Source organism: Meleagris gallopavo, chromosome 15, assembly GCF_000146605.3.
Source record: "Meleagris gallopavo isolate NT-WF06-2002-E0010 breed Aviagen turkey brand Nicholas breeding stock chromosome 15, Turkey_5.1, whole genome shotgun sequence".
Lineage (NCBI taxonomy): Eukaryota > Metazoa > Chordata > Aves > Galliformes > Phasianidae > Meleagris > Meleagris gallopavo.
In genome coordinates this window covers 2,365,916-2,379,918 of record NC_015025.2, presented here as the reverse complement: position 1 = coordinate 2,379,918, position 14,003 = coordinate 2,365,916, and the positions used below count along the sequence as shown (strand labels likewise).

At 46.7% G+C, this 14,003-nt stretch overlaps 1 long non-coding RNA gene across 4 annotated transcripts in view; it reads right to left on the bottom strand.

Annotated features, from left to right (window-relative positions):
* Positions 1-2,819: 2,819 nt before the first annotated feature.
* Positions 2,820-14,003, bottom strand: part of LOC116217205 — a 48,167-nt gene continuing 36,983 nt past the window's right edge. For 2 of the 4 annotated variants that reach the window (XR_004161390.1, XR_004161391.1), the window contains one exon: positions 2,820-13,998. This is a non-coding gene — a long non-coding RNA (uncharacterized LOC116217205). The remainder of the gene's footprint in view (positions 13,999-14,003) is intronic. The other 2 variants (XR_004161392.1, XR_004161393.1) reach the window with 2 other exon arrangements.

The following is a 14,003-nucleotide window of genomic DNA, read 5'->3' as shown; positions in this document are numbered from 1 at the left end:
AAGCTGGGCTGGACCAACAGCAAAGCGCGACTTGCTTAGACACAGCAGGAAATAGAAGCAGGAGATAAAGCAAAACCTCCTCCAGTTCTTCACTCCTACTCACTCACCTGAGTTGAAGAAGGAAATGAGGATGTAACATGAAATTTCTTCTTGTTGAGACCTAACGTCCAGATAGCCCATGCTGGAGGTGAGCATGCATGTGGTAAGGCAGCGCTTGTGCAGACATGAAACCCAAGTCCCCTCCTCGTCAGCTGGGTTCAGTGGCATTGTGGGAGGAGGAAGAATTTGCCCTGGCATGAAACACCATGCCAGAGCCCACTCACTCTCTGACATCACTGACATAGTGCTGTGGGCATTCCAAGCTAACGATCAGTGCCACAGCACTTGCTGGGGTTCCCAGGGCATTGAGAACCCCTCACTCACCAGGAGAGCCCCATCCCTAGGAGGAATTGCCATCCTTACTGCTTTACAGGCTGCAGCACACATACAGAGGCTCACAGGCAAAGGAAATCTGGTCAGAATGAACATGCTGGTGATGTTTGGTTGGCCAAATATTGGTGGCTGGGAAGGGAAAGGGAACAGGGCAAGGGAATCCTGGTTTGTAACAACCCCTCTCCTGCTCCATACCCCGGCTCACTCCTGGTCACAAACCCCGTGGTCGTGTGATGTTTCTCCATAGTGACTCACTGATGGCAGAGCTTTGCTATGCACAGTACACACAAAGCATGGGTCTCTCAGTAAAGCAAATTTCCCTTCGCAGCTTTTCAGACCTTTTAAATATTTGTTGTGATTGCAGTACTAATTAAATTCAGCTGTTGCAGGTAATATAACTCCTAACAGACTTTTTTTTTTAAAATATATATTTTTTCCCTTTTAGGGGGCAAGTGAGCAGCACTTAAAGGTATATGCTCTGTCCATGGGGATGGCTGCTGGCAGCTGTGCAGAGCTTGGGTTGAACTCTGAAGTCACTCTGAAGTCACTGCTCCACCCACACCAGTTTGTGGTGCTCCTTAGGAAAAGAGCACATCACTATGCTGGGGGAAACCCCTTAACCCCTAGATCTGGCTGGAGTGAAGGGTCACTGCATCCATCCTTGGAGTTCTTCCCATACTTGTGTTGGGTCCATCTGACCTCAGCAGCATCACTTCCCCTCTCCTTCATAACTGCTATCCACAGCAAACTCATTCAACACCATTGTTCAGATTTGTGGGCAAACTGAGAGGAAGAAAAGTTGGTGTAGTACATGAAAACTATTGTTGTGGTCTTGTTCTAATGTTGTCTATGTATGAGGCTCAGGGCTTGCTGGTGCTCACTTTTCAGGCTGTCAAGGAGAATTTCTGCATGTCAAAAATGCGAAACGCCCTCTCTGTGTGTCCTCTGATGCTTTGAATTTTAAAGCGTAGCCCCAGGGTGGTATATTTAAAACATGACCTTGGGGAAGCCAGTCCATTGCATTTGTAAGCTAAAGGAGAGCGCTCAGGATGACAGCGATAAATAGACATTAGGGTCTGCGGAGTCACACCAAGGTCAGGTGTCCCCCCAGGATTTGGGCCAATGTTGCATTTCCCAGTTCAAACCCATGCCTGCTCCTTTGTGCTCATCCCATCCGCTCCTCCATATGGGCACTGTGGTCTCCTGACATGGGCACCCCATGAGTGGAGGCAGAGAGCTGTGTTCCCACATCTGAACACAGCGCCTTGATCTTCAGAGGCTGGAGCACCTGCGAGCCCCACCGCTGCCAGTGGGACCTGCAAGCTTGCAGAGCCTTTGAAAACACCCAACCGCCAAGTTAAGAGAAGTGAGATTGCAGTGATAGCGCGTGATTGAGTTATTGCAACTTAATGAGGTGCCGCTCATCTGCCAAGCCACAGCAGCCCTGTGTGTGCGTGCACGCACAGCCCTATTCATTTGAGCAGTAGGATTTAAAAGAGAATAGTTCCTGTGGATTTGCACTGGTTTGGCAGCAGTCCTGAAGCCTGTTACCAGGCCCTGCTGATAAGTGCAGTGTGGGGAGCTGAGAGCATGGGGCTGAGGGCAGCCCTGCTCAGCGCAGCAGACAGAGCTGGGCTGGGGCTAAGCAGCCTGCGCAGACATCAGGCACCTTGACCCTGCCTTATTCTGGCTTTTGGAAGGGAGCAATGGGCTGGGAGAGAGACAGAGCTCGTCTGGAAATGGGAGTAGTGTGCACCTGCATTTAGTGATGTGTCCCAGAGAGTGTGACTGCATGCTAAGCCAGCACGCTGAATGCTGAGGGCTGCTCCCTGGTGCTTCCAGTGCTTAAGTTTGGCCTCAGGAGGTCAATTATGCTGATGAAGAGTGAGAGGCCTTTTGTGAGAGCTGGTCCTGGCACCTTTTGACAATTTTCCTTCAGTATGGATCTTAGTTTTTGGTTGAAGTCCATCCACAAGTGGAACAGGCAGGGAAATAGCTTTCTGCTCTTCCTTTCAGGTCCCGCAGCACTTGGCTCTCCAGTAGCAGCTCTATACAGTCATCACACGGAGAGTCGGGGAAAGCAGGACCTGTCTGGATAATAAGCCATCATTTTGTCCCATGCTTAAAAGAAGCTCTCTGTGCTTTGAACAGGCCAAATAACATTTTCCCCCATAATTTTTTAACTTTGGGCACCTTTGCAAATTACTCTCCTGGCTGGGAAGGAGCCCAGGAGTGCCAGAACACCATGGGAAGAGGCTGCTCTGTGATACTGCCAACCTGCGAAGGAGGAGGAAATGCTGGAAATCCCCTAAGCACGCCTGTTTTCTTGAGATTCCCAACTCGATTTTGCAAACTCAGAAGATTTTATATAATTTGGTTTAGTCGGTTCAGAGGTTTAAGGCACTTGGCTGTGCATCTGGATTGCATCTTTGGGGTGGGTTATCCAAAAAAGCACTGAGAACAGTATGAAATTCATCCTTCACTAGCAAATCTGAAGAAAAACAAGAGCATGGGAAGGGAGTTTCTCCTCTCTGCTCGCTGCTCTGGACACTGGGTGTGAACCTGTGATCCATGCCTGTGCCACCAGACGCTGTGCCTTGTGCCAACAGAGAGGACATCATCCCACTGACCACCTGTCTTTAGAGAAAGAAAAAAAGGAAAAGGGAATTTAAAAATAAATCTCTCATCTGATGTACAGAGCTTTTGAAGCAAGCACAGTGATGACACACAAGCTACGGGGCTTTATTCAGGCTTCCCTGTCTGACAACGTGGGCCTTAAAAAAAACCCTTATATGAAACAATTCAGGTTGAAAAGTGCAAGTCAATCCAAAACAGAAACACGGAAACTTAGTGTGAAGAACTCTTAATTTTATCACTGTAGAAACCAAAGGGTTGCATATTGATGTGACAGTGCCCACGGAAGCCTAGAGCCTATCTGCAGGTGGTGCTAACCCAGAGCTGTCCCGCAGCATTGGCAGCCATTGGCACCTTGTGGGCCAGGCCGGGCTGAGCTGGGCTCTGCCTGCGGGCAGTTGCATTCGGCAGTGGGTGAAAGGAGTCCTCTGTCTTGATGGGCCAGCTCTTCCCTTTAGATGTCTGTGCTCACCTCCCATTAACTTTGGTATGAGCTGAGCTCATGCTTCCAAGAGTGAAATTTGGCTTATAATTTCTGCATGCTTTGGGATCCTTCGGGTACCATATAAATGTAACGTACTGTGATTCAGTGCGAAAGAGCAGAGAAAATGCAACCCCCCAGGAGACACAGTGAGAGAAAATCATATAGAGCCTTTGTTTAAAAAAATAATGAAAAGAAAAAGAAAGATCAAGAAAAACAACTGAGATTCATTCCAAAACTGAGTTCATTGCACAGCGAGGAGGAACGCACATCCCTTACCCAGTGATAGCTTCTTTGACATCGATGAGTTAGGGCCCATTGGACCAGGCTCCAGTTTTGAAGGCATTATTGAAAATGTCTTACCTCCTATATTTCCTGTTTTTTAATCAAACTCACTGTGCTGCCAGAGGTGTTTCATTTACCAGGAGAGGGGTCAGTGAGGCAGCCACGAGCAACAGGAAATAAAGCACCGTGCAGCCCCTCCCTGCCTGGACGTGGGCTGGGGCCAGCAGTGCTGAGCTCGGTGCTGTCTGCCTGCACTATGGCATCCTGCAGCCAACGTGGGCACTGGGGCACTGCCTGCTGGCTCTGCCGTACAGCCCCGCTCCAACGGAAACAGCAAACGGTGCATGCATCCTATAATTTTATTTTCTATTTACTGCCATAGTTTCTTGGCTTGTTGCAACTGTCATAAAATTACTTTATTATATCTTCCCATCTGTTATGTTTTTGGTTCTTTAGAGGGGATGTTGCGTGATGCTTATAGTTTAATTTAGCTTTAAACTTGTTGTCTGGCTGTTGTTTATGGAAAACGAACGTTGCATTTGCAGAATAACATGCAGCTTTCCTGTAGCACCAAGGAGAATGTCTGCAGGCAGCAACCGTGGATGCAGCCAGATGGACAGGACTGCTCATTCCCTCCTGCCTCAGCTCCTCTTGTTTGAGTTGTGGCCTTGGCCATGGCCAATGTAGCACTAATTACTTGTTAATTTAGCTATCCTCCTGCATTGCCCAGCCAAGGGCTCTCCATCACCACTTTCGCCACTGTTGAAGCCATTCATTCAATCTTACTTGAACAACCTAAGTCTTAGAATAACTTGTTCTTTAACAAAAAGTGCAGAGAACAATAGCCAGGAGTGCCTGCTCTGCCCACCTTGCTTGTCTTCCTCTCTTCTCTTTGCCTCCAGGCTAACTGCTGGTTCTCATGGTCTGCCTGAGCTGGACAGCAATTCCATCCACTCCCCTTCTCACATTGGATTTTTTTCCTGTAATTTGTACTGCTAGTGTATATTAAAGATTTTATTTTGTTAAATTGTTGAGACTGTTAGATGAAATTCAGCATTTAATCTGGGAGTTTGGTGATACCAAAGGATTTCTGAACACACAAAATCCTGCTTTAAGAAAAAAAAAAGTGAAGTTTAAGGATCCTATTTATTGAATCTCCATTGAATCTCTCCTTCCTGCCCTGAGTGTATTACACTGTACTTCTCAAACACAATTTTATCTCCAGGAGAGGAAGCAATAATTGTTCTTATCAGAGGGCCAGAACCTACACCATGCACATGGCATGAGGCAAAGAAATCCCATGCACCTGCAATTGGCCATGACTTCGGCACAAACAGAAGCAGAGAGACCATGTGTAAGGAGCCGAGTCAAGGACTTTGAGCAACGATGTGTGTGCTGTCTATCAGGATTTTGTGAATAACAAGGAATCTGGGGTGTGACTTCAAAATATAATTGTAACATTTATGGGCATCATGGGCAATTCGTTGTTCTTTGATTGTGTTGTCTAACTGGAAATGATGGGTGAAGTTTCAGCCTCTACAACTGTCCAACTGTTTGGCATCAACAGCTTCAGAAAAAAGACTTTTACTGTATGAAATGATTATTCCTATCTGTGGATTGTAGTAAAACTGGTAAAGGAAAAATCCAGGGCAGGATGTGAGACTGATGCCTGAGTAGAGCTGCGTAAGATCGCTTCTGTGGCAGCTCTCTTGGCTTCCACCTCTGTGCCAGCAGCGCTGCACTTCTGGTGGATGCTGTCCTTCAGGATTAAGAAGAAATAAAGAGAATCAGACACAGAATCACTGCCTGTGCTGGAATTCAGCTGGTGAAGACCTCAAAATGAACTGGCAAGGAGGTCGCATTTGAACTCTGCAGCCCCTATGTTCAATTCTTTATTAACTTTTTCAATATGTTCTATTACGGTCACAATATGGGAGCTATCTTGCAGCTAATTTAACACCTGTAAATTCCCATGGCTGGTAATGAAACATTGCATAGACTAGTGGATGAAGCATTTGCTTCATATATCAAAGGTCATTAGTTCAGTACTCGTTAATGCTGTAGCTTTTATTAAAATTTCTTTTAGTTTTGGTTTTCTTTTCGCATCAGCCCCTTACAGGCTGATTAATTCTTCTCCTTCCCAAAGCTAAAAACAAAACATGAGCATCTGACTCAGAGCAATGGGGCTAAATTATGCGCTGAAGTGTTGAATTATGATGCCTGAAGTTATCCTACCAAAGCTGTGTTTGCATGAGGGTGGCAGTGTGACACCAGGGGACACGTCATGGTGGCCAGGTCACAGTGACACGAGTGACACAAGTGACACTGCTGCAGGCACGTTCCATTCCCTCTGCCCAGCCTGCGCTGTGTCATCACCGCTGTGGCTGAGAAGAGCGGAGGCAGCGAGCTCCAGCCCTGCAGCTGGTGTTGCTGGATGTTTTCTATCCAACCCGACCCTTTCTCAACCCTGACATGGGTTGGGTCCACCACAGTAGCCAACTTTTCAAAACACAACCAGCACAAAGCAACATTATAATGAAAGTAAGCGGCTTCTGGAGATGAAATCACACGAGCCGTGCATCCAAATGTGATGCTGCAGCTTCTGGGAAATGCTGAGCGTGCGCTTCTTCACCTTGCAAGCTCTTGGCATGCGTGCTGTTTATCAAAATAACAACTCATTGAAATACAGCCCAAAGGACTGCCAGAAAGGTTGAATGAAGCACTGTTGTTTCCAGCACACCATGGTATCCATTGGTTTCTCCAGAGGAGGGAAGTGCGTGGGCTCCAGGAATGCACCCCATGCCCAAAGTCCACTTGCTTCTGCCTGCACACGGAGCTGCCATGGGACTGCACCTCACCCAGCCCTGGATATTGCTCTGTTAGCAAAGTGCCACCTGCCAGGAGTCCACCCCTGGAGCATCATTCTGGTCATCCACAGGGAAAAGAAATGCTGGATCCTGACACCAAATCTGTAAATAAGCTATGCTTTTTGTTAATTTTATGCTGCAGAATGTTATAGGATATTTGGTTCTTTGTAAGACATGCATGCTGTTTTATATTCATATCCGTGCCTGCCTTATTGCTGGCTTTGTGACACTACTCATTAATTCAGGATTGAAATGTCTTTCTCACTCTATGACATTTAGATGCCTGATATTTTTTGCAAAGCTTATTAAAACTCAGATTTGTACTTCATCACTCAGTGTGCAGTCCCATCCCTGCTTGTCCGTTCCACTGGAGAATCTTGCTCAGTTTGCAGAGCGAGACAAACAAACCCCAAGGCACACGTCTATTTCAGACAATGGAAGAAATAATTGTTAGAATGTCAGAGGGGTTCCAGAATTAGCAGCAGCTTCTGTCTAAATTCTGAATAGTATTATTTGCAGTGGCATATATGCATGGGTAACATCAAGCAATTCTCCTATTCTCAAACAACCAGCACCATTCAGAACCGCACTGCTTTCAGACCAGCAGCAGTGACGCCTGTTTGGCTCATGTTTTAGTGACGGAGCCATTAAACCCATGGCCTGGAAGCATGCTTATGTGCTCAGAAGAGCCAGGATAGATGCAAGAAGCAGCCAGCACAGTCCGCATCCCCTGGCACTCGGGTTCAGCCTGCTCTGTCCCAGCCCTTTTCATGGCTGCGATGGGAGGTGCTGCTGGGTCAGTTCTGGTTAGCACCGTGCTGTCAGCTGGAAGATCCAAATGGCCTTAATATAAAATATAATGGTAGTAATTGCCAACAGGATAGAGGACAGCTCAGCTCCTCTGTGGGTCCTGGGGCCTGGTAAGGCCACTGTGGCATCCCAGCACCCATACCTTGGCCACCACCACACCTGAACCAGCAAAGGGGCTGTGGATCCTTTTCGTTGAGCTAACTCTGGTTTTGTGGCAATATGGCATCACAGCCCCGAAGCCACAGGGGATGGCACTGCCACACCTGGGAGCACAGCCAGGCTGCCCTGCATGGCCCAGCTGTTGCTTCCCCACCAAAACCCCAATTTGACGATGTTGGACTGCACTTCTCAAACCTCCCTTCTCCTCCTCAGACATGCAGAGCCTGCAAGCTAAACGCCAAGCTTTTTCCACAGCTTATGTTCTTGTAAAAACAGCTCCAAGTACACACATTCTGCTCCTCACTCCAGTCGGGGCTCTGCATGCCAAGCCCAGTATTTATTTTCATTACTTTTGAGACCACCAAAATTAATGTATCTTTCAGACAGGAAGAATTTTATTTATTATGGTGGATTTGAATCCAAGAGATGAAAGAAGATCGGCGTGCATCCTGAAGGCGAGCAGGGCCAGGAGCAGAGCCCCAACTTGCCCCGTAGCTTGCGGCCTAGCCCTGTGGCCTGGTACCAGCACTGCTCTGGTTTGGCTGCTGTGGCACCAAGTGGTACTGGGTTAACAATTTCCCTTTTCCCAAGCTGCTACTGTGTCTGCAGGATGATGAGAGGCTACTGTTGGGAAGATAAAACCAATCCCCAGGCACACATCAATGCCTATCCCACTGGAGCACACCCAGGCCTCTCAAAGGCCATGGTGGGATAACCACCAAATTAAATGTCTGATTAAACATGCTGCTAAATCTGGGACAAGCCTGGCTTGCACAGCAGTCTGCAGGCTCACCTTTCTGCAGAGCTCATTTTAAGCTCATGCCATCACGTGAGAAAGATCAGCTGTGTCCTTGGAAATGCAGACCCTGCAGTGGTTAGGATTTTCCTCACATTTCTTAATTCTCTTGCTCTGGATCCCATCACAACCCTGTTTTGAAAGGGCAGAAATGGAACTCTAGTTCATTGAAGAAAAGATTACTCTTGCTGTTGCTTTCAAACAGGCCTGGAGTTCCACCAAAATGTTGCCAGACTCATCCCACCCATCGGGAAGAACAGAAAATGGATTACATTTCTGTAACAACATTTTAAAAAACATAATTTCACGTCTAGACTGGAACCAGTCCAAAGATGAACCAAGCTGATTACTGGCATAGTCACTTTTTGGTCAATCATCCCACTGAGAAACCTCCTAGATGCAGTTACACTTGAGGTTCTTCCCCACAGGAACGCAGCTGGGTTGTGTGATCAGCAGGGAAGTGTGGAAGGACCGAGAGAAAGATGAAATCCATGAGAAACTGGGCTTGAAATTCAGCACTCATACAACTTGTTGCTGCTTCCATGCAGCTCGATGGAGCTTCAGATGGGGCCGGGAAGCTTTAACAGGGCATCTGCCTGCAGTGATGCTGGTTGGGGAGTTCCTGAGTTGCTGAATCATTAGACAGTGGCAAATATTTTCCAGACTGTATCTGATATCATTTCTCATTGCAAAACATGAAGTGAAACTGTCAGTTTTAGCTGCTTTCATCACCTCTGATAATGTTTCAAGTCTGGGTCCGAGTTCTTAAAAGGTGCAAAGAAAAAAGCTGAGCTGGACACCCAATAAAAGCCAATTTGTGCTATCCGCAGTTAGCTTGAGTTCAACCTTATTGTTTATTGCTTAGGTCTCTGAAGGATAAAGCTCACAAAATAAAACATTTCTACCACCTCAGCCTTTGTAAAAACATTCACAACCTGTTAAACGTTAGGGTCACTAACTTTGAAATGATCTCACAATTTGATTTCATTATATTTTAATTGCTAATGATATATTCCAGGGCTGACAGAGAGTGAGAGGCTGTGACTAAGGGAAAATTAAAACTCAGCTTACTTTAATTCTCCCACCAGCTGTATTCAGGCAGGTGCAACACAAACTCCCAAACACCCTGCTGCATAATGCAGCCCTGACCTGGAGGGACCAATCTGAACGGGCTTTTCAGCCAGCATGCTTATTCAATTCACTCTGCGGAAAGGCTGCCAACCAGGAGACATGGTGCCAGAAGCATGGTGGTTTTTTTAATGCAAAGTTGCAAAACCACAAAACTCATTTTTACTAGTGACCTTTTTACCACTAATTGTCGGGGTACTTTAAAAAAAAAAAAAGTTAGCTTTGGTCAAGGCTGAAATGACAGCCTAGAAATGCTCCTCTGGCTGCAGCTCTCTAATCCTGCTCTGCATCTGAACGACTAGGTCCTGTGTGGATGAGTCAGATGGTTTTTTAGGTTGTTTTTATTTTTGCTTTTTTTTTTTCTTTTGCAAATAAGCTTTAGATTGTGAAATAAATCAGCAAAAAACAGGTAAGCTGTTGGGCAGAGGGAACAAGAGGTGCATGAGTAGTACAGGGGTGGGGGTACCAAAAAGGAAAGCCTTCCACACTGCATCTTCACCAAATGCTGCATGAAGGTGGTTGTTTTTTCCCCTTGCTTGCACTCTTTTTTCCCTTTAAAAACACACAGGACCATTTTACTTCATTTCTACAGTTTTTTTCAGACACGACAAGGCAGCAGTTACAGCTGGGCTCTTTCCCTATGAGAGTTTGACCAAGTTTTGATCTCCTTTGCCCAGGTTTTAACACTGATTCATTCCCTAATTTCATTAGAATTGGCGACATGTCAGTGCTGCGTTTGTGAGCTGAGCCTGACCTACTTTTTCCACCTCCTCTGCCGAACGTTTTGCAAGGAGACCTGCCTGAGGGTCGGGGGTACAGCACCAGCCATAGCCCAGGACCTCGGCCTCTCCACTGGGAATTCTGATCCTGAGAGAAACAAGAGGATTCCAATGAATTCCAACCTATTCCAGCAAATTAAAACTGCTCCATGTTTTTTGCTACTTTATTTTTGATATACTGCAGTTTCAGCTAAAATGCTGCAAAATAAGTTGACTTAAAATGTGTCTATGCACTGAAATCCTTCTATACATGGCACAGAGGAAATGCTTGCAATGTAGGCAGCACGTACACAGAGTTGGCTAGCGGAAAACTGAGCAGCATCATCCCATTGTAGCAGATACCTCACAGGGAAAGAGTGCTTTTTCAATAAACCCAAACCCCATATTGACAGAGAAGTGCACCCCGCACCCGGCCTCCTGCCTATCTCCATGGTCTTAAAATGCTGCTACAGCCAGCCAAGTGGACCCCTGGGCACAAGCTCGAGCCCGTTTAACACTTAAGGTGAAACTCCTGCTGCCATCAGCAGGCCCGCATTGTCACCACTGCTTTCTAATGCTTTTATGGAGAGCAACTTGAAAGATTTCCCGCCTCAATTAGGAGGAACCACAGCTTGTAACAAAGCAAGTGATGACTAGCAGCTTGGGGACTGTGCTCTGTCCCATCCATTGCTCCCCATATTGGAGGAAATGTTCCTTCTGCTGGGGATTTCAGTTATTTGCTGGTCTTGTTTGTTTATTTTCAGCCTTTGTCTCCAACAATTTCAATGTGGTCCAAAAGTCCTAAGGTGATTTCCTTTCCCACTCCCATGTTGTGCCTTCACTAAGCCCAGCAACCGCTGTGAGACTATTTGTAAACACAGGGTGAAAGCACTTTGTTCTGGTTTTCCTTTCTGTCAGCACATCCCAATTTTCTCATTCTCTCTTTTTATTTCTCACTTTCCAGTACTTACAATTGTCTCTGGAAAATATTTTTGGCCTCTAACTTGTCCGGTCTGGTTTACAGCAGTGTTTAGCATTAAGAACCAGTCCTGGTGACTGGCTGGTGGCCGTGCCATGTGGCAGACATCAGCACCCTGGTGGGCTGAGCGAGTGTGCTAGGAGGTTCAGCACCAACCTACCTGCAAAATGGAAATGGAGGCCGAGGGCTGGGCTGGAAGTGATGTGCAGGGCAGCCAGCAAGGCCCTGCACATATGGTAAATGCCCCTACATCGCACCGTGTCTTCATGCACTCCTTTCAGAATGCTCCCCTGCCTTTGGAAACATGCTTTTAGCAGTAAACAATCTACTGAACTATTTACAGCTCAATTTCCAAGCATCCTACCAGAACAATGGCAGCATATGATGCCCATCCAGTGCTGTCAATGGGGCAGAATCCTTCTCTGAGAGGTTTTGTACACTGGAACCCCTTCCTTCCTCCACTCAGTAACCATCAGCTACAATGCAAGTCTGACAGATCAGAAAATTGAATGAGGAAAATGACAGGAACCCAGAAATCCAGAAAGTCAAAACCAGGCAACCTATAATTTACATTTTTTCCCTACACTTGAGCTCCGTCAGAAGCTTGGACATATGGGCAATATGTCAGTACCAGAAAGCAACATGCCACCATTCCTGTGTTCTGAGGGAGGTGTCGAGGGAGATGGACTCCTTATCCCATATCAACGTGTGCTTTTGCTTGGGGAGAGTGTTTTGAGCCTGAGATTTTTCAAAGTTCTTTAAAATCTTCCATGTTTTGCTCCCATTTGAAGTCAGGGAAAGTTTTACCCTCAGTTTAAGTTTGGAGGCTTGTAGGTGAGAAGGTCTCCTACAGTCTTCACCATAGAATGAGGCAGCTCAGCATTCCCCCAACAACTGTTATTCTCAGGTTTAACTTCTTAATGTTCCCTGTGTGGAGTTCCTTAACTGAAAGCATATAGAAAAATGCAAGTGGCCTCTGCCTTAAATTACCAGTTAAACCAGGAACTGAGGGGCTTTAAAAACTAGTTCGCAAAGCTTCAGAAGTGCCATGACCTCATGCAGTGCTGGGGGCTCCTCTAGGAGCGCACAACACTGGTGACATTTCCCTGTGCTCCATGAATTGCTGCGGCACAGCACTGCCTTCCCAAAACCCAGCTGATGTTTCTCTGACCCAGTTTCCTGAGTCCATCTCATCCTGAGGGTTTGGCTTGCACCGCAGCTGTGCCCTGAGGGAGGCACGCAGCAGGGCTGTGCAGCATGGCATAGCAGGCTCTGGGTGCTGGCATGGCCATGGAGCAGCAGGGACCGCTGCCAAATGGATGAGCTCTTGAAGTGCGCTGCAGCCTTGCCGGCTTTCCCTGCCCCAAGAGGGGACACGGTCACATTCAGCCTCTCCATCCTCTGCTGCACAGCGCTCAGATCAGCACAGGTGAACTGTGGCTGCCTCCAAAACCCACCTTGAAAAGGCCTCGTGGTGCCCTCAGAGATGAGCATTGCTAATGCTGTCTGAGTGAGCAGGTCGGTGTTACAGAGCTGTGCACAAACAGCAGCCCCTCCCCGGTTGGGCGAGAGCTGTGCACCGCTGAAATTAACAGGGTTGCATCAGATTTTGCCAGCTGTGGATCTTGCCCGTAGCTGAGTGGGACCTCTCCTCCCTGCACCATCTCAGCTTGCTGAGCTTGGAGAAAGCCTGTGCTGCTCTAAATGAAAGCAGACGCAGGAGGAGAGGAACCTGCTGAAGATCTGAGATGACAGTTCTGCCCTCGGTTACACTTTTGTTGAACAAGAGCAGTTGGATATTAACAAAGATACACACCTAATTCTGATTATTTTTACACCAGCAAAGCCAATGGCTCTTGGACTGTGAGAAGCCCTTTACACTGGCACCAGTGCAGCACCAGCCGCCCGAGCTGCCTGCTGCCCTGGACATTTTCTCTGCAATATGGTTTCAAACACTTGTGAGAGATGAAAACAAAGAAATGAAATACCAACCTCGTGCAGACTTCAGAAATGAGAAATAAAATGTCCAGGAAATCCCTGCAAGGTTTTGGACTGAATAGGAAGATACATTACAGAACGTTTTCAACTTCTTCTCCTTATTTTTGTTCAACTTCCAAACAGCAGAATGCAGAATGCTAACAGGCAGGGCAAATTGAGCAAAACTATTCTGCGGACCAGGTTAGAAATTAAGTCAATGTTTATTTTTTTATGCTTTACACTTTGGCCAGCATTTATCCCGAATGAAGGCAGCAAATGTTATTAGATTTCATGGAATGTAAATAAACAGTTATTGGTAAATACATTTTGGTGGTCTGCTTGTTACACTGCATGTCAGGAAAACTATAGGGAACTGGCAGGAGTTCAGACGTCTTCAAGGAACACAGAAAACAGACATATTTTACTAATTATAGCTAACAAAAACACTCTGAGATTACAGTTAAATTACATTAAAACATAACTTGTTGGCAAAGGCTGTGAGCATAATGCTTTGCCTATATCTTTACGTATAGTGTTTCATCAGAACAGAGTGGTAACATCGGGAAACTCTGGCACAGCCCAGGGTGGCTGCTCTGGATGCTGGGCTTCCTGCAGCGGTTCCTATGGGCTCGTGGCCTTCCTACTAGGGAGAAAGCCTGGGTGTGTAGGCAGCAGGTATTGCATGAGGGGACCTGAG